The sequence below is a fragment of the Tachypleus tridentatus genome, chromosome 3 (genome assembly GCF_004210375.1).
Source record: "Tachypleus tridentatus isolate NWPU-2018 chromosome 3, ASM421037v1, whole genome shotgun sequence".
Classification (NCBI taxonomy): domain Eukaryota; kingdom Metazoa; phylum Arthropoda; class Merostomata; order Xiphosura; family Limulidae; genus Tachypleus; species Tachypleus tridentatus.
This window is the reverse complement of record NC_134827.1, coordinates 113,955,320-113,975,126: the sequence shown is the minus strand read 5'-3', so window position 1 is coordinate 113,975,126 and position 19,807 is coordinate 113,955,320. Positions and strand designations below refer to the sequence as shown.

The 19,807-nt window shown below is 34.6% G+C and overlaps 1 protein-coding gene across 2 annotated transcripts in view; it reads left to right on the top strand.

Moving 5' to 3' along the window:
• The first annotated feature begins 12,537 nt into the window (after nucleotides 1-12,537).
• Nucleotides 12,538-19,807, top strand: part of LOC143247809 (uncharacterized) — a 112,072-nt gene continuing 104,802 nt past the window's right edge. Inside the window, exon 1 of one of the 2 annotated variants that reach the window (XM_076496309.1) lies at nucleotides 12,538-12,833. The gene's annotated coding sequence lies outside the window, so the exon portion shown is untranslated. Of the gene's footprint in view, nucleotides 12,834-17,671; nucleotides 18,138-19,807 lie in introns of those variants that run through there. The other variant, XM_076496307.1, reaches the window with a different exon arrangement.

Here is a 19,807-nt window from a genome sequence, read left to right as displayed (position 1 = left end):
TGACTAACCCCTTCTGCTGTGCAGACTTGCTCTCTGAGCCTAAAACGTGGTTGTTTATATATTCTAAATGAAGGGGCCATGAAATACTCGTTTAATAGAACCTCTGAACGTGCATCTCAAAATAAACTGATGGATACAAATATAAAAAATGAGTTATTAAAATAATATAACAAATAAAATAATTAGATAAAAATGTTCTGTCATCAAAATGTACTTGTAATAAGAATAACTGTTAGGGGAGATGTTTTAATTACAAAATGTGTTAGATTCGGGTGAAGCACGATTATATTGGAGATATTTTTCTTTCACATCACCAATCTAGTTGACTGGACAACGAACACAAGTGTATGCAAATAAATCATACTATAATCATATACTAGACGTATAAACATATAGATCATACTATAACCATATACTAGACGTATAAACATATAGATCATACTACAACCATGTGCTAGACGTGTCTACATATAAATCACTACAACCATATCCTAGACGTGTGAACATATAAATGACACTGAATCCATGTACTAAACATTAGAAGAGTTGGCGGGACGAGTTTTAACCACAGTTTTACGGAGTAATTGTGAACTCTAACAATATAGTTATTGAAAAATAGAAACGACAGTAAAATACTATTGTGACGGACTGAAAGATTTCACGGGTCTGGGGACTGTGCATATGACGTCTACAGTATCCTAGCAACCCACAAAAAGAACACAAAACGTCTACACTCCTAGCATTATATCAGTGAAAAAAGTTCAACATGAAACATCCACAACAGTGGGGAAGTGTATGTGTATTAAACCAGTAATGTAGGTTAGAAATATGGGTATATCGTCGTTTAATGTAGTCTTTCTCAACGGGTAGGAGCGAGAAAATCTGGGTCACAGGTGAACAACATGGACAGGACTTATGGATGACTCACGAGGTTCGTCCACTGAAGGAGAGGATGAAACAAAAAATATAAACATTGAAATAACAATTTACAGATGAAATACTGCTCTCTTAGTTGTTATAAAGTATACAAAATAATGGATAAAAAATCTTCATTACGTACATCTGATTTCCTACTTCTATATATAATCCACACAATTTGTGATCTCTCGGTTCAGGTGTGGCCAACTGACTAGAATTGCCGCTCTGAGAATTTTAGGATCAACTCTTTATGGCTCATTTTTGCTAAATGCACTTAACGCTTTCGGGTCAAGGGTACGTTATAAGAGACGTGGTCAATTCGATCGAAGCGTTAGTAGTGGGCACTGTTGACCAGGCGTTTCATTTTCCTCCCATCCACCAATAGAAAATTAACAACGACTATGCGCGGATAGTCCGTGTGTATTACTGCGTTAAAAAAATTCTAAACAAAAATCGTTTGATCTCAGAATATTTGCAACCTGGAAAAATAAAATGTGTTTACAAAGGAAAGTAGACGCCATTATAAGTGTGAAAGTAACACTGAATTTTCAGCTTATGTTATTTATATCCTGGTCCATTCAAACGTACGAAATGTTCAGGCGTTGTTTTATATTAATATAAGTAAATTTATAAACTTACTATATGAACATGGGATATTTTTGTTAGGTAAACTCAAAGTTGCTTAACAATCTGAATGAAGATCATTTCTAAGAACAGTAATTAAAATTATGGACTAACTCTTAAATAAGAGAGAGAAATTGGAATGCACTATTTTCAGTACTTTAAGCTTCTTAATAATTAATGTTTTTGTTTTTAAGACAAAAGGATATCTGCGCTCTGCACACCACTGGTATCAAAACCCAAGTTCTTCATAACATTGTCCAAACTTAAAAACACAAAAGATCTTGAAAGATAGCTTATTATATCTATTTTTATACGAGTATATACCATTTGCTGGCTCAGTGTAAACTTGAGGGCTTGTGACGACGAAGTTCCGCGTTCGATCCTTGCGATAGGCACAGCAGAGAATGCACGTTGTGTGGTTTTTGTGCTTAACAACACATAAACGAAATGAAAGTGTAAAATGCCTTTATACGATTGAGGGGGTTATTTTGTGGCATTTTTTAGACTCGATATAACCTACACGTTGCCCGTGGGTACGTTATAAGAGTAGCGGTTAAATCATGCTATTGGATTAGAGTAGCCTGAAATCTGATGGTGAGAGCTATGTATCCATTAAAAGTTAGGGAAAGGTAACCTTCAAGTTGTTTTGCACGAAATTAAACAAACGAAACATTACCCGCCTGAAGTGTTTTACAGACTGAACATGTTGCAACGAATAGAATTAAAGGAACATGAGTTTAATTCTTAAAATCACTTTTCCTTCCATATTCGTTGTTTAACTTGTCTTTTTCAAGTAACTCACACCTTTTGTCTTTACATTTGTTTTTGATTCACTTGGCAAGGGCTTAAAATCGAGAGTAACTTAGTCATGCGGTAGAAAAACGTACAACTAATAAATTATTGTCTAAAATTACTCTAGAAACTAGAACTTGTTGCGATTCTGTCGCTAGTTGTTTTTGTTCTTTTTTAACAGATTGTTTTAGAGAATGTTTTTGTTTAGCTGTTTTGAATTTCACGTAATGTTATTCGAAGACTGTCTTTGCTAGCCGTCCCTAATTTTGAAGTAATAAACTAGAGAAAAGGTAGCTAGCTAGTCAACACCATCTACCGCCCACTCTTAGGCTACTTTTACCAACATAAAGTGGAATGGACCGTCACATTATAAATCTTCAAGGATTGAAAGAGCGAATATGTTCAAAGACGAGATTTGAACCTCTAATATTTGCACTGCGAGTCGAGTGCCCGAATCACCAGGATTCTAGAAAAGAGAAAATGCAATATTTGAAGAAATTTAAACACTATGGTAAAGAGAATTGAAGACGTGACCAATAAGCAAACCTTTCTTCTATAATGGCTGTTATATGACCCTTCCCTTTATTCAATAACTGCTCGTGTTTTGTTAAGTGGGACATTTTGAAGATTAACTTATGCTGTTAAGTTCTTAGGCCTTGAATATATGTCTAATTTAACAATAATCAGATTTTTGTGATGTGGAAAGTAATAACTAACCTTATTTCATTGAATTAAATATTTATTTAATTACTTCATTAAATAGTGATTGACATATGTTTTTTGATATTTTCTAGTTAGAGAACACTCTTCTAGGACATCGCCTTGCCCTTAATCTAGTGCGCTAAAAAGTACCACAGTGAGTCATTCACTGTCGCCTCTAGAGTTGTATAAGGTTTTCTACCCCTGCACCCCCTTCAAGCTTCGAAAGAATTTAATAACACGTATACCACAGCTGAAAGTAAAAACAAGAAATGGGCCGTTTTTCTTGTCTCCATTTTTGTTAAGGTCCCTTATCCTTGTAAAGTCTGTTGGTAACTCGCCCCCGCATCGAGGTCATAATTATCAGGTCACGAGTAAACAATGATTTATACACACGACATAGTAAGTAATACGTAAGTTTATAACAGTAACAATAAGATTTTGTAATTCCTGCGAATCAATAGAATAACAACTAATTTTTTTACAAAAATCCATTGTTAACTATATAAATGTTATTAGAGATTTTCTACATTTTCTAAAGTTTAATATCTGGTATTTTTTCATTATGAGTATTGTGAAATATAAGTCGAAACTCGAAAACTAAAAATTGTATCAGAAATTGTCGGGATTGTATGTAAAGTTTAAATTTAAATAATTTCACAACTAGTGTGATTTATGAATGAAAAATTGTATTTGTAGCAAAAGATCCAACAAAATATTGATTTAAACTGAAAATATTTTTTATTGAATGGATGTATTGTGGTAATCGAATTTTTTATTTCATTAGTTTCCTGTACTCTCAATTCAGTTTGTTAAATTATTTTCATTACCAATTAAGTTTATAATTACTTTCCATATCAGTGTTCAAGTTATTTTAATATGAATTTTCCTATTACTATATACGTATCAATTTTTGTTAACAGACGCAACTTAATGGGGAAGTAGATGTCGTCGAAAACAAGTTAGCGGGATTTGTAAGATGGCTTGTAACATAATTGTAAAATTATGTTTTTTGTTTGCTTTTGTAGAGCTAATTTTTAATTTACAATTTTTAAGATATGCCTAGATAGTTTTATTCTATTTCATTTTAACTTCTTATTATAACATGAATAGTTTTTTATCATCTGAGATTATCACCTCTTGTACCAGATTTAGGCTTAAATTTCAACTCTCGTTTGTCGATGGTACGTTTCCGTAATTTTCGTACAAGTAGTTGGATGACAAGATGAACAAGGCATAATTTTAGGTCGCTGAGAAAATGATGAAAGATACACGAACAAACACTGATCGAATTATTGCGAGTCATTGTGGCCATATTTCGTTTATCTTCAATACCCCCGTTACGTATATATGTAAATTTTCCTTATAGGCAATTTATGTTTTCGAAACAGCCACGAACTGGAAGGCATAATTTTTTGAAATAAATGTTTGTTGTTGAAAGAGCAAAATTTGTTAACTTATACTTTAAGGTTAAATCTGACATGTATTACAATCATAATTTCCCATATATTCATAATCCACATGAGTCCAAAAGTAGACATTAACTCCATGACTTTAGATAGGCCTGTTAAGAAGGAATGAAAGGAATCGTCGTAGTCAGTTTATAAAGTTACCATAAACTCACAGCTTAATAATAAATTTAAGTATGTTTATCAACAATTCCTAAGTGCCAAGACATAATTACTGCTAATATTTTGCATGGTCATGTGGTTAGGGCACACGGGTTATAATCTGTAGAGGGTGTGTTCGATTCTAGCGATCTAACATGCTCGTCAGGCGCTATAAAGTTATGACCAATCCCACTATTCGTTAGTAAAAGAGCAGCCCAAGAGTTTGCAGTAGGTGGTATTGACTAGCTGGCTTCCGTCTAGTCTATCACAACTAAACTGGTGATGAGTAGTGGAGATTGTTTGTTTTGAATTTCGCGCAAAGCTACTCAAGGGCTAGCCATCCCTAATTTAGCAGTGTAAGGCTAGAGGGAAAGCAGCTAGTCATCATCACTCACCGCCAACTCTTGGGCTACTCTTTTACCAAAGAATGTTATAACACTCCACGGCTGAAAGGGCGTGCAAGTTTGTTGCGACTGGGATTCGAACCCGCGACCCTCGAATTACGAGTCGAACGCCTTAACCCACCTGGTCATGCCGGGCCTAAGAGTGGTGCAGCTAGACCTCGAGTTTGTTTGTTTTTTAGCGAAGCTACACGAGGGATATTTGCGCTAGCTGTTCCTAATTTAACAGTGAAAGACTAGAAGGGACGCAACTAGCCAAAACTTTGGCTATTATTTTACCAACGAATAGTGTGATTGACCATTAATTTAAACGCTTTCACGGCTAAAAGGTCGAACAGTTTGGTGCGATGGGCCTAAACCTCGAATAGCTTTACGCGAAACTCTAACAAGACTAATATTTTGGATGTTCAAGGTTCTTTTACATGTTTCAATATCTTGAAACACTCTCGTCCAGCATGGCCAAGCGGTTAAGGCACTCAACTTCTAATCTGAGGGTCGCGGGTTCAAATCATCGTCACACGAAACATGCTCGTCCTTTTAGTCGTGAGTTGTAATGTGACGGTCAATCCCACTCTTCGTTGGTAAAAGAATAGTCCAAGAGTTGGCGGTGGATGGTGATGAGAAGATGCCTTCTCTCTAGTCTTACACTGCTAAATTAGCGATGGCTAGCGCAGATAGCCCTTGTCTAGCTTTGCGCGAAATTCAAAAACAAACAAACTTAAAATACGCCAACATTTCTTTAAGGTAATAATATACATCGTAAGGAATTGCAGAAAACTCTAACGTTCGGACGAAAAGTACCTTAAACAGTAAATATTTAGTTCAAACAACACTTTAAAACCTTTACTGTCCTCCAAACGGCATGTTTGTAACTTTATTATTCTCTTACCAGGTTACAACAGAAACATCTTTGTACATATGTATCTCAGATCGGCTGGTATGGATATCAGCACTTTTATTGATAAGGAGAGAACAACGTTTCGACCTTTCTGGGTCATCTCTCCTCAGCAGTTCTGAGATACATATTTATTTCAAGTGGGTTTCTCGTCATCAAGAATCTTTGTACATTGTAGTCAAACTTTTTGTGGAAGACTAAATAAAGTACTGAGAAGGCTGTAGTAGTATTTTAAAAGTCAATTTATTTCTTCTATCATAATTCTAGGGTAACCGATGTTATAACTACGTGTTTCTTACAGATATCTAGTGCTCCATTAAAATGCTTAAATACAGGATGAAACAGGAATTACCAACCACATAACAGAGGAACATTAGACAACTGTAACGTGTAACTGTAACTCAATGCTTTGTACAGTGTACAATCGGTATCTTTAGGAAGCCAACACCTGTATTATATGTGAAGTGAAGGACAAATAAAATATCAATACACATAATATTAAATGTTATTACAAACTTTCGTAGAATAATTACTTTATAAAACACAGAGGTCTCTTTAAAGCGATGTTTTAAACGTAAGTTTTGCTTGAAAACGTTGCTTTCCTATTGCTAACATTTTCTCAAGTGTTAATCGGGGTTTGTGTCTTATTCTAGGCATGCAATTGCCAATTCAAATCTATTGAATGTAGAGATATTTTAAACTATAAATACTCGTTATACTCAAAAACAAATATCCTGCTGCACCTAAACATTTCATTGAATCAATATTGTCAAATAGACAGTGGATACAATTAATCATCATGCACTGCACCAGCTATATTTATCATCATTACAATGTATACAATGAGGGTCTCATGCTGGGACAGCGGTAAGTCTACGGAATTACAACGTTAAAACTATGAGTTCGATTCCGCTCGGTGGACACGACAAATAGTCCGTTGTGGTTTTGTTTAACGAAAAAAAACCCAACAACAACACACGTCTATACGTATAAAGATAGCTACCATCGCAAACAAACATTGGCCAATAATTAAGTATACGAAACAAATTAAGAATTCAGCAACATGCAAACAGAAACGGTAAATAAATAAGGAAACAAGGTTGGAAGCAGGGTACACATTACCTACTTAAACTACAACGTTATTATGGGTCAAAAAGAGACGGTAAATAAAGTAAGGAAACAAGGTTGGAAACAGGGTACATATTACCTACTTAAACTACAACCTTATTATGGGTCAAATAGAGACGGTAAATAAAGTAAAGAAACAAGGTTGGAGTGAGTGTACACATTATTTAATAAAACTACAACCTTATTATGGATCAAATAGAGACGATAAATAAAGTAAGGAAACAAGGTTGGAAGCAGGGTACACATTACCTACTTAAACTACAACGTTATTATGGGTCAAATAGAGACGGTAAATAAAGTAAGGAAACAAGGTTGGAAACAGGGTACATATTACCTACTTAAACTACAACCTTATTATGGGTCAAATAGAGACGGTAAATAAAGTAAAGAAACAAGGTTGGAGTGAGTGTACACATTATTTAATAAAACTACAACCTTATTATGGTTCAAATAGAGACGGTAAATAAAGTAAAGAAACAAGATTGGAAACAGGGTACACATTATCTACTAAAACTACAACCTTATTATGGTTCAAAAAGAGAAACAAGGAAACAAGATCAAATGGATCAAATAGAGACGGTAAATAAAGTAAAGAAACAAGGTTGGAGTGAGTGTACACATTATTTAATAAAACTACAACGTTATTATGGTTCAAATAGAGACGGTAAATAAAGTAAGGAAACAAGATTGGAAACAGGGTACATGTTATCTTCGTAAACTACAACCTTATTATGGGTCAAATAGAGACGGTAAATAAAGTAAAGAAACAAGGTTGGAAACAGGGTACATATTATTTAATAAAACTACAACCTTATTATGGTTTAAATAGAGACGGTAAATAAAGTAAGGAAACAAGGTTGGAATGACAGTATACATTATTTACTAAAACTACAACCTTATTATGGTTTAAATAGAGACGGTAAATAAAGTAAGGAAACAAGGTTGGAATGACAGTATACATTATTTACTAAAACTACAACTTTATTATATGTCAAACAGAGACAGCAAATAAAGAAAGGAAACAAGGTTGGAATGACAGTACACATTATCTACTGAAACTACAACCTTATTATGGTTCAAATAGAGACGGTAAATAAGGTAAGGAAACAAGGGTGGAATAACAGTACACATTATCTACTGAAACTACAACCTTATTATGGTTCAAATAGAGACGGTAAATAAGGTAAGGAAACAAGGGTGGAATAACAGTACACATTATCTACTGAAACTACAACCTTATTATGGTTCAAATAGAGACGGTAAATAAGGTAAGGAAACAAGGGTGGAATGACAGTACACATTATCTACTGAAACTACAACCTTATTATGGTTCAAATAGAGACGGTAAATAAAGTAAAGAAACAAGGTTGGAGTGAGTGTACACATTATTTAATAAAACTACAACCTTATTATGGTTCAAATAGAGACGGTAAATAAAGTAAAGAAACAAGATTGGAAACAGGGTACACATTATCTACTAAAACTACAACCTTATTATGGTTCAAAAAGAGAAACAAGGAAACAAGATCAAATGGATCAAATAGAGACGGTAAATAAAGTAAAGAAACAAGGTTGGAGTGAGTGTACACATTATTTAATAAAACTACAACGTTATTATGGTTCAAATAGAGACGGTAAATAAAGTAAGGAAACAAGATTGGAAACAGGGTACATGTTATCTTCGTAAACTACAACCTTATTATGGGTCAAATAGAGACGGTAAATAAAGTAAAGAAACAAGGTTGGAAACAGGGTACATATTATTTAATAAAACTACAACCTTATTATGGTTCAAATAGAGACGGTAAATAAAGTAAGGAAACAAGGGTGGAATGAGTGTGTACATTATTTACTAAAAGTACAACTTTATTATATGTCAAACAGAGACAGCAAATAAAGAAAGGAAACAAGGTTGGAATGACAGTACACATTATCTACTGAAACTACAACCTTATTATGGTTCAAATAGAGACGTTAAATAAAGTTAGGAAACAAGGGTGGAATGAGTGTGTACATTATTTACTAAAAGTACAACCTTATTATGGTCCAAATAGAGACGGTAAATAAAAAAAGGAAACAATATTGGAATGACTATACACATTATTTACTAAAACTACAACCTTATTATGGTTCAAATAGAGACGTTAAAAAATGTAAAAAAAACAACAACGGTAAAATAGAGACGGTAAATAAAGTAAGGAAACAAGGTTGGAATGACAGTACACATTATTTGCTAAAACAACAACCTTTTTATTGTTCAACTAGAGACGGTAAAGTAAGTAAGGAAACATGGTTGGAATGACTGTACAAACAGTACAGGAACAAAGAGAACGAATACGACACATCATTGAGTATTAAAACGTAAATTGTATAAGCATTACAGAAAAAAAGAGAAATAATGGGACACATCATTAATTACTAAGCTGTAAAATGTAAAACACTACAGGAACAAAGAGAAACAATACGATACATCATTAAGTACCAAACAGTAAAATATACAAACACTACAGGTACAAAGAGAATTAATACGAGACATCAATAATCCGAAAAATGTACAAACTCTAGAGAAACAACGAGAAGTGATACGACACATCATTACATTCTGAACCGAAAAAATGTACAAACACTACAGGAACAATGATTTGTGTGTTTGTTTTGGAATTTCGCACAAAGCTACTCGAGGGCTATCTATGCTAGCCGTCCCTAATTTGGCAGTGTAAGACTAGAGGGAAGGCAGCTAGTCATCACCACCAACCGCTAACTCTTGGGCTATTCTTTTACTAACGAATAGTGGGATTGACCGTCCCATTATAACGCCCCCACGGGCGAGCATGTCTTTTTATGCTAACAATACCCAGTTTTAAAGTGATAGGCTAGAGAAAAGGCAGGAAACCGACACTACCCATTGCCAACTCTTAAGCTACTATTCTAACAATAAAAAGTGGGATTAACTATAATATCATAATGTTTCCAAGGCTAAAAGGGTGAGCATATTTTGTGAGGGGATTCGAGTCCAGGACATAAACTATCAAGATCTGTTTTTTCTTCTAAAGATAATATAATCGCACTTGCGCACTGCTATTTCATCTCGGACGAGAGTTCAAAGAGATACCATCCAAAGCTGGTAGGACATTTGGTTTCAGTACTCAAAGACTACGTGAAGCATGAGATCTGCTTACTTTGTTCTTTGACCAAGTATCTCGATCGTTAGAAAATTACGTGTACTAAATCTCAAGGCTGGAAGCTGCATCAGAAACTCTGACAGACCACCAATTGGAATCATCCTCGTGTTCACTGACTAATTCTGACCACCAATAAGAAGCATCCTCGTGTTCACTTACTTATTCTGTTTATTTTAAATCCACGCCCCAATATTTCATTTTGTTTTATAATTAAGGAACTTGTGAGTACACGTAAACATCCATCCATTTGATCGTGCTACAAAGAAATTAGTAATATTACTAGAGATAACTTAATCATTTTTGTTGAGAATACTTTAAATGTTTAAATGATTGTCTAAAGTTTTTATTATATTCTTGGAAGAATTTAAAAGACGGAAATAAACGCTGGTTAGGCTATGAGATAAGAAGCCTCTGACCTTCACAAATAAACCATATATCTTTTTTTGCTACAGGTTTTGTTTAAGAAGTTAACACACCGGATCACCTGAAAAAGTTGCAACTGGGTGTTGTTGGAAAGCATTTCTCTTTTATGGTATAACCTTATGGCAGTAAGTACAACTGACACAAAATCATTGTTATTGTAGCTCGTTTCTCTGTGGAACCCACCGTGATCTCATATCACATATTCCATGTGGCAGCTATTAGAGTTTTAAGTCTTAAAGGAGTAACAAAGAATTCGCTTGTGTCACATTCCTGTATCAATCAATATTGATTATATTCGGCTCTGAAAAATAAGAAAATGTAAACGGACCCGAACTATTTTAGGCTGGATTATATTTTACACATGTTCACCAAGCTCGGAATATCAGTTCGTTCTCTGGACATGCGCAATGTTTCTTTCTTTTTAAGTTTCTTCGCCTTTCAGTAACTTGTCACGTCTAAGATAAACATGAAATCTACATACTGAGGTATCATCCAATCTTTTTCTCGAAACTACTTGCTGAATGTTACACTACAACATGTTCACGATTATCCGTCAACATAAATATCAATTGAAAGTTATCTATAGCTTCCGAGAATATCCAGGGCCTGGGGCCACGTTATCAGGGTATAAAGTGAATTTCTCTTTTAAAATGTATTATATTTACCAGAAACAAACGCTTTATTAATAACCCTGAATGCGCGTGAGTGAGCTTCACTATATATTTATTTACAATATATTTGTTGTATATAAATAACAACTACATTTTCTGATAATAAACAATGAACATACTTACACATAACTTGGTAAATTATTGTTTGTTTTAGTGTTAAACACAATGAGTCAGTTGTGCTGTGCCCGTCAGCTTCAAGAGTTTTGTTAATTCATTCATTCCAAATGTCATAAATGTAAATCTAAAAATCATCATAACCTTACTATTAAATTAATTGAAATATTTTGACAATATCGAAATCGATATTGATACACAAAACTGGAATACTTTAAAACCACAAGCTCTGAAGTAAGACACACCAACGTAGTTTAATGAAATTTATTTGATTTTAACAGGGCATGAATCTTTAACTTATTGTTTTCTTTGTTTGTTTTTTGAATTTCGCACAAAGCTACTCGAGGGCTATCTGTGCTAGCCGTCCCTAATTTAGTAGTGTAATACTAGAGGGAAGACAGCTAGTCATCACCACCTACCGCCAATTCTTGGGCTACTCTTTTACCAACGCATAGTGGGATTGATCGTGACATTATAACGTCCCCACGGGCGAGCATGTCTAGCGCGACGGGGATGCGAACCCGCGACCCTCAAATTACGAGTTGTACGCCTTTACACGCTTGGCCATGCCGGGCCCTTTAATTTATTACTTATTTCTTATACATAGACTACGGAACCAAGGGCACTTGGGACGTGTATCAAAGTCATATTAATTATAATCATTAATTTTCATTCAGTAACTTTTTCCATAGATTTTTGCAAGGTACCAACTTGTTTACTTGGGTAAGGGAAGTTATTAATTAGCTCATTGAAACACTGGTCTTTGGCTTCAGTGAGACGAAACTGACCAGCGCGGTGACTCAAAAAATAAATAAACAGAACATTAATTCTTCTTTCTCTCTTCCCATTGACGTCTCTTTCTTTCTATTTTTGCGTGTGTGGATGTTTGTTTGGGGGCTTAGTGTTAGGTCTCGAAACATTTCTTCGAGATTTCGCTTTTAATTGTGTCAAATATTTTAACAAATTAATAACCGCAGCGTCATCTTTTTTACTGGGACACGTCTCCAATAATCGAAACAAACGTCCCTTTTAGAAATTTATATTTATTTCACTGGTGTGGTTTACGTTGTCCTAATGACCCTAACTAGACGTATCCATTTCCTGCTTTCTCTGTCAGTGATAGTCGCCTGAGTGTGTGAGAAGTAGAAGAGAAACCACAAAGTCATGAGACAGATGCAAACCGTGCAACCTATATACAGAAACATAAAAATAATGTTCGCATTTGGTTGATGATTTCTACAAATTAGAAATTTTATAATCAACTTGACGCTATAATCCGCCACGCTAAGCCTAAAATTATCACTGTTAGGACCTATGATACGATACAAGTAATGGCTGGTCTTTGTCAAGCCAGATACATCAATGCCTGCATTGAGGTAAGACTTATTAGATATTTCATGGCATAATGGGACATATTTCCTGATAAATTGACATCAGACTGGATCTTAGTGAAATACTATAGTTTGTGGATCTTCTAATGTTTGTTACGTAACCTGAAATGATGGACAACTAAACATACTGATAATAAGAATTTGTGTTGGACAGTTAAATGTAAAGATGACATAAGATGTCTTAAAATTTGGTAATTAATAACAATGATAACGTAAAATGTGTTCTACATTTATAGGTAATATACGATATTTTAAAATTGAAAATATGTTTGTTTTTGAAATTTGAAGTGAGCATGGATATTAGTTGGTTTTCTTTTTTACACGAGGGCTATCTGCTCTAGTCCTCCCTAATTTAGCACCACCCACCGCCATTCTTGGGCTACTTTTTTCACTAACGAATAATGGGAATGAACGTTACATTATAACGCCCAAACGGCTGAAGGGTTGAGCATGTTTGATGTGACGGAAATTCGAATCTGCGACCCTCGGCTTACGAGTCGAGTGTCTTAACCACCGATAAGACATGACAACAGACAACGGACAGTAGACACGATAAGGTTGTACAAGTCCAGGGTTATATAAGACGAATTAAAATTGGATAACTGAAAGGGTAGATGACGTCTTAATGTTGAATAAATGAGTGTATGAATAATAATACAGGTGTGTCACTAAATATACCAGAACTACACACATCATTCAAAGTGTTGAGATGAACATACCAAGTATTGGAGGTTAGGGATTGTGTATTACTAAATATACCAGAACTACATACATCATTCAAAGTGTTGAGATGAACTTACCAAGTATTGGAGGTTAGGGATTGTGTGTTACTAAATATACCAGAACTACACACATCATTCAAAGTGTTGAGATGAACTTACCAAGTATTGGAGGTTAGGGATTGTGTGTTACTAAATATACCAGAACTACACACATCATTCAAAGTGTTGAGATGAACATACCAAGTATTGGAGGTTAGGGATTGTGTGTCACTAAATATACCAGAACTACACACATCATTCAAAGTGTTGAGATGAACTTACCAAGTATTGGAGGTTAGGGATTGTGTATTACTAAATATACCAGAACTATATACATCATTCAAAGTGTTGAGATGAACATACCAAGTATTGGAGGTTAGGGATTGTGTATTACTAAATATACCAGAACTATATACATCATTCAAAGTGTTGAGATGAACATACCAAGTATTGGAGGTTAGGGATTGTGTGTTACTAAATATACCAGAACTATATACATCATTCAAAGTGTTGAGATGAACATACCAAGTATTGGATGTTAGGGATTGTGTGTTACTAAATATATCAGAACTACACACATCATTCAAAGTGTTGAGATGAACATACCAAGTATTGGATGTTAGGGATTGTGTGTTACTAAATATACCAGAACTACACACATCATTCAAAGTGTTGAGATGAACATACCAAGTATTGGATGTTAGGGATTGTGTGTTACTAAATATACCAGAACTACACACATCATTCAAAGTGTTGAGATGAACTTACCAAGTATTGGAGGTTAGGGATTGTGTGTTACTAAATATACCAGAACTACACACATCATTCAAAGTGTTGAGATGAACATACCAAGTATTGGAGGTTAGGGATTGTGTATTACTAAATATACCAGAACTACATACATCATTCAAAGTGTTGAGATGAACATACCAAGTATTGGAGGTTAGGGATTGTGTATTACTAAATATACCAGAACTACACACATCATTCAAAGTGTTGAGATGAACATACCAAGTATTGGAGGTTAGGGATTGTGTGTTACTAAATATACCAGAACTACACACATCATTCAAAGTGTTGAGATGAACATACCAAGTATTGGAGGTTAGGGATTGTGTGTCACTAAATATACCAGAACTACACACATCATTCAAAGTGTTGAGATGAACTTACCAAGTATTGGAGGTTAGGGATTGTGTATTACTAAATATACCAGAACTATATACATCATTCAAAGTGTTGAGATGAACATACCAAGTATTGGAGGTTAGGGATTGTGTATTACTAAATATACCAGAACTATATACATCATTCAAAGTGTTGAGATGAACATACCAAGTATTGGAGGTTAGGGATTGTGTGTTACTAAATATACCAGAACTATATACATCATTCAAAGTGTTGAGATGAACATACCAAGTATTGGATGTTAGGGATTGTGTGTTACTAAATATATCAGAACTACACACATCATTCAAAGTGTTGAGATGAACATACCAAGTATTGGAGGTTAGGGATTGTGTGTTACTAAATATACCAGAACTACACACATCATTCAAAGTGTTGAGATGAACATACCAAGTATTGGATGTTAGGGATTGTGTGTTACTAAATATACCAGAACTACACACATCATTCAAAGTGTTGAGATGAACATACCAAGTATTGGAGGTTAGGGATTGTGTGTTACTAAATATATCAGAACTATATACATCATTCAAAGTGTTGAGATGAACTTACCAAGTATTGGAGGTTAGGGATTGTGTGTTACTAAATATACCAGAACTATATACATCATTCAAAGTGTTGAGATGAACTTACCAAGTATTGGAGGTTAGGGATTGTGTGTTACTAAATATACCAGAACTATATACATCATTCAAAGTGTTGAGATGAACATACCAAGTATTGGAGGTTAGGGATTGTGTATTACTAAATATACCAGAACTATATACATCATTCAAAGTGTTGAGATGAACATACCAAGTATTGGAGGTTAGGGATTGTGTGTTACTAAATATACCAGAACTACACACATCATTCAAAGTGTTGAGATGAACATACCAAGTATTGGAGGTTAGGGATTGTGTATTACTAAATATACCAGAACTATATACATCATTCAAAGTGTTGAGATGAACATACCAAGTATTGGAGGTTAGGGATTGTGTGTTACTAAATATATCAGAACTACACACATCATTCAAAGTGTTGAGATGAACATACCAAGTATTGGAGGTTAGGGATTGTGTGTTACTAAATATACCAGAACTACACACATCATTCAAAGTGTTGAGATGAACACACCAAGTATTGGAGGTTAGGGATTGTGTGTTACTAAATATACCAGAACTACATACATCATCCAAAGTGTTGAGAAGGACTTACCAAGTATTGGAGGTTAGGTGACGTGTGTTACAATTATACAGGTGAACTGTTACAGGTACAATTATACCAGGTAAACTGACGTCAGGTTAGTAAAGATTCGTTGTTGTTGAGATATTTTAATTAGAAGGTACAATTATACCAGGTGAACTGACGTCAGATCAGTAAAGGTTCGTTGTTGTTGAGATATTTTAATTAGAAGGTACAATTATACCAGGTGAACTGACGTCAGGTTAGTAAAGGTTCGTTGTTGTTGAGACATTTTAATTAGAAGGTACAATTATACCAGGTGAACTGACGTCAGGTTAGTAAAGGTTCGTTGTTGTTGAGACATTTTAATTAGAAGGTACAATTATACCAGGTGAACTGACGTCAGGTTAGTGAAGGTTCATTGTTGTTAAGACATTTTACTTGGAAGGTACAATTATACCAGGTGAACTGACGTCAGGTTAGTAAAGGTTCGTTGTTGTTAAGATATTTTAATTAGAAGGTACAATTATACCAGGTGAACTGACGTCAGGTTAGTGAAGGTTCCTTGTTGTTAAGACATTTTAATTAGAAGGTACAATTATACCAGATGAACTGACGTCAGGTTAGTAAAGGTTCGTTGTTGTTAAGACATTTTAATTAGAAGGTACAATTATACCAGGTGAACTGACGCCAGGTTAGTAAAGGTTCCTTGTTGTTAAGACATTTTAATTAGAAGGCACAATTATACCAGGTGAACTGACGTCAGGTTAGTGAAGGTTCATTGTTGTTAAGACATTTTAATTGAAAGGTACAATTATACCAGGTGAACTGACGTTAGGTTAGTGAAGGTTCGTTGTTGTTGAAACATTTTAATTAGAAGGCACAATTATACCAGGTGAACTGACGTCAGGTTAGTAAAGGTTCATTGTTGTTGAGACATTTTAATTAGAAGGCACAACATTAAAGGTTCAAAAACTTTATTGTGAATAAACATTATTTAAAATGTTCATTCTTTTCTGAGACATTTAACTTAAAAGTTGTGATATGAACGTTTTCTCCTTGTAGTTTCGCCCAGATCTTGCTCTTGATTTAGAATCTGGTATGTAGTGTTAAATAATTTTGAAGTTGTGTGTATATTTCAACATTTGTCTCGATACTAAACATGTCCATAAATGATTCTTTCATCTCCGTCAAGGTTTGTAACAATGGTTTCTTCGATTGTAACTGTTTTAAATACGTAAAACTTTTGATACGAACGTCATTTTGAGTATGTTCTGACACCTGGAGGGAACTTCTGGCAGACGACAATTGCAGAGACGCCTTTGGTCGAGTATATTAATGACACAGTATTTAGTATTGATGATTGATATAAATATGGACTTGTTGTTGATTAATCGGAATACTGACTGTACTCTGTGCTTGTCCAAACACGTTTATCTCTATACATAACTTAGTTCATTATACATAACGTACACGACTCCATGGTGAAAACTTGTCTAAAATAATAATTGATTTTATTTACGAACATCAGCTTTGTTTGAAGGCCCTGGACTTGCCAGTACAATAGAATATGGTTGTGATATCCAAACGTTTTGTACCACTACTGTCAATTTCAGCAAAACAAGTTTCCTGGGTTCAAGTGTAAGCCTGAGTCAGCGGAAGATTCGAGCACTGAATAGTCTTTAACTCGTGTAACGACTGGGAGTGGTTGTTACAATGTTCTTCAGAGCACTGGTTTAGCGCTAGTCCATCTTATAGCTAGTCCTCCTTACTTGGTCGGGCTATCAGTACTTCGCTCGACTGCTGGAGAAGTCTCTCGTTGTGATACAAACTACGGGTTTTTAAACACCTCGGACACGTTTGATTGACACTAGTCAGAAGGCCAGTCCGTCACGTGATATCTTGTGTTAAGACTGGCTTGTGCGTGGGCCCATGGGACTGCTTTTCCACACGTGCTAGCGTTTTCAGTTTCAGTTCTCGCGTCTTTTTACGTGTTGCGGACACGAAACGCTTTGAGAGAAAAAAACAAAAGATTACTTACGTTTCTGTTAGTATAAACAATGATAGGTATTGCATAGAGGGCGCTATTTGTATTTTTTGTTGTGGATATTGATCCTTGGAATTAAAGGAATACGTCAAGTTTTGGAAGAACACAGAAAGGACCAACAATGTTGTAAGTTTCATTTTTTTTCTCTTAGTGTAACGGATCGAAAACTGATCTTGATGGAACGAGCGTCAGTGAAAGTTAACCTACAGCGATCACATCAGCTTCGAGAGTTGAAGTGACCCACATACGAATAACACATGGGTACAAATTAGCTGTTAAAACAATTATCGATTCACGAATCTTTTTAATTATTACGGTGACGAAAATAACGTGTAAAAAATATTGAATCTGTGTATTAAAAAGATACAGAAAATAACTTAAATTCGTTAAAATCTGACATAACAGCCACAGCACTGAGTGACGTAAGAATATGTGTCTGTGGGCTGAACTGTTTTTCACTTTGTAGATTCTGGGACAATATCTTGTTATAGTAAATAAAACAGTGTAAACAGAAACTTCTGAATATATGTAAGAATATGTGTCTGTGGGCTGAACTGTTTTTCACTTTGTAGATTCTGGGACAATATCTTGTTATAGTAAATAAAACAGTGTAAACAGAAACTTCTGAATATACGTAAGAATATGTGTCTGTGGGCTGAACTGTTTTTCACTTTGTAGATTCTGGGACAATATCTTGTTATAGTAAATAAAACAGTGTAAACAGAAACTTCTGAATATATGTAAGAATATGTGTCTGTGGGCTGAACTGTTTTTCACTTTGTAGATTCTGGGACAGTATCTTGTTATAGTAAATAAAACAGTGTAAACAGAAACTTCTGAATATACGTAAGAATATGTGTCTGTGGGCTGAACTGTTTTTCACTTCGTAGATTCTGGGACAGTATCTTGTTATAGTAAATAAAACAGTGTAAACAGAAACTTCTGAATATACGTAAGAATATGTGTCTGTGGGCTGAACTGTTTTTCACTTCGTAGATTCTGGGACAATATCTTGTTATAGCAAATAAAACAGTGTAAACAGAAACTTCTGAATATATGTAAGAATATGTGTCTATGAGCTGAACTGTTTTTCACTTCGTAGATTCTGGGACAATATCTTGTTATAGTAAATAAAACAGTGTAAACAGAAACTTCTGAATATATGTAAGAATATGTGTCTGTGGGCTGAACTGTTTTTCACTTCGTAGATTCTGGGACAATATCTTGTTATAGTAAATAAAACAGTGTAAACAGAAACTTCTGAATATATGTAAGAATATGTGTCTGTGGGCTGAACTGTTTTTCACTTTGTAGATTCTGGGACAGTATCTTGTTATAGTAAATAAAACAGTGTAAACAGAAACTTCTGAATATATGTAGTTCAATAAAATTAGAATATATTTATTTTTATATATATTTGTAAGTTATATGGACATTTCATTCGTATTTCGTTGTGCAACACTAAAACACGTCTTAAAAATGTGAAACACACAGAACTATTACACTGGTGTATTGTGAAGTAAGGGGTTCAGTTTCTTTAATAGTGTTTTCGCCTTAACGAGTTTCCCGTTCTAAGTATAAGATATCGTAGACACGTGTGTCTGTAACTAGAAATTATTTGAATAAACGCGAAGCTCTAAACGTTATGTAAACAAAAACGTGGATGCTTTAAGTAAATACATTTGTTATATCAACTACACTATCTTCGACAAAACCGTAGACATTCTGTCGCAGGCTTCAACGATTGATTTAAAACAGATGACAAACATTCATTATGTACGTTCAGAGTCACGGGA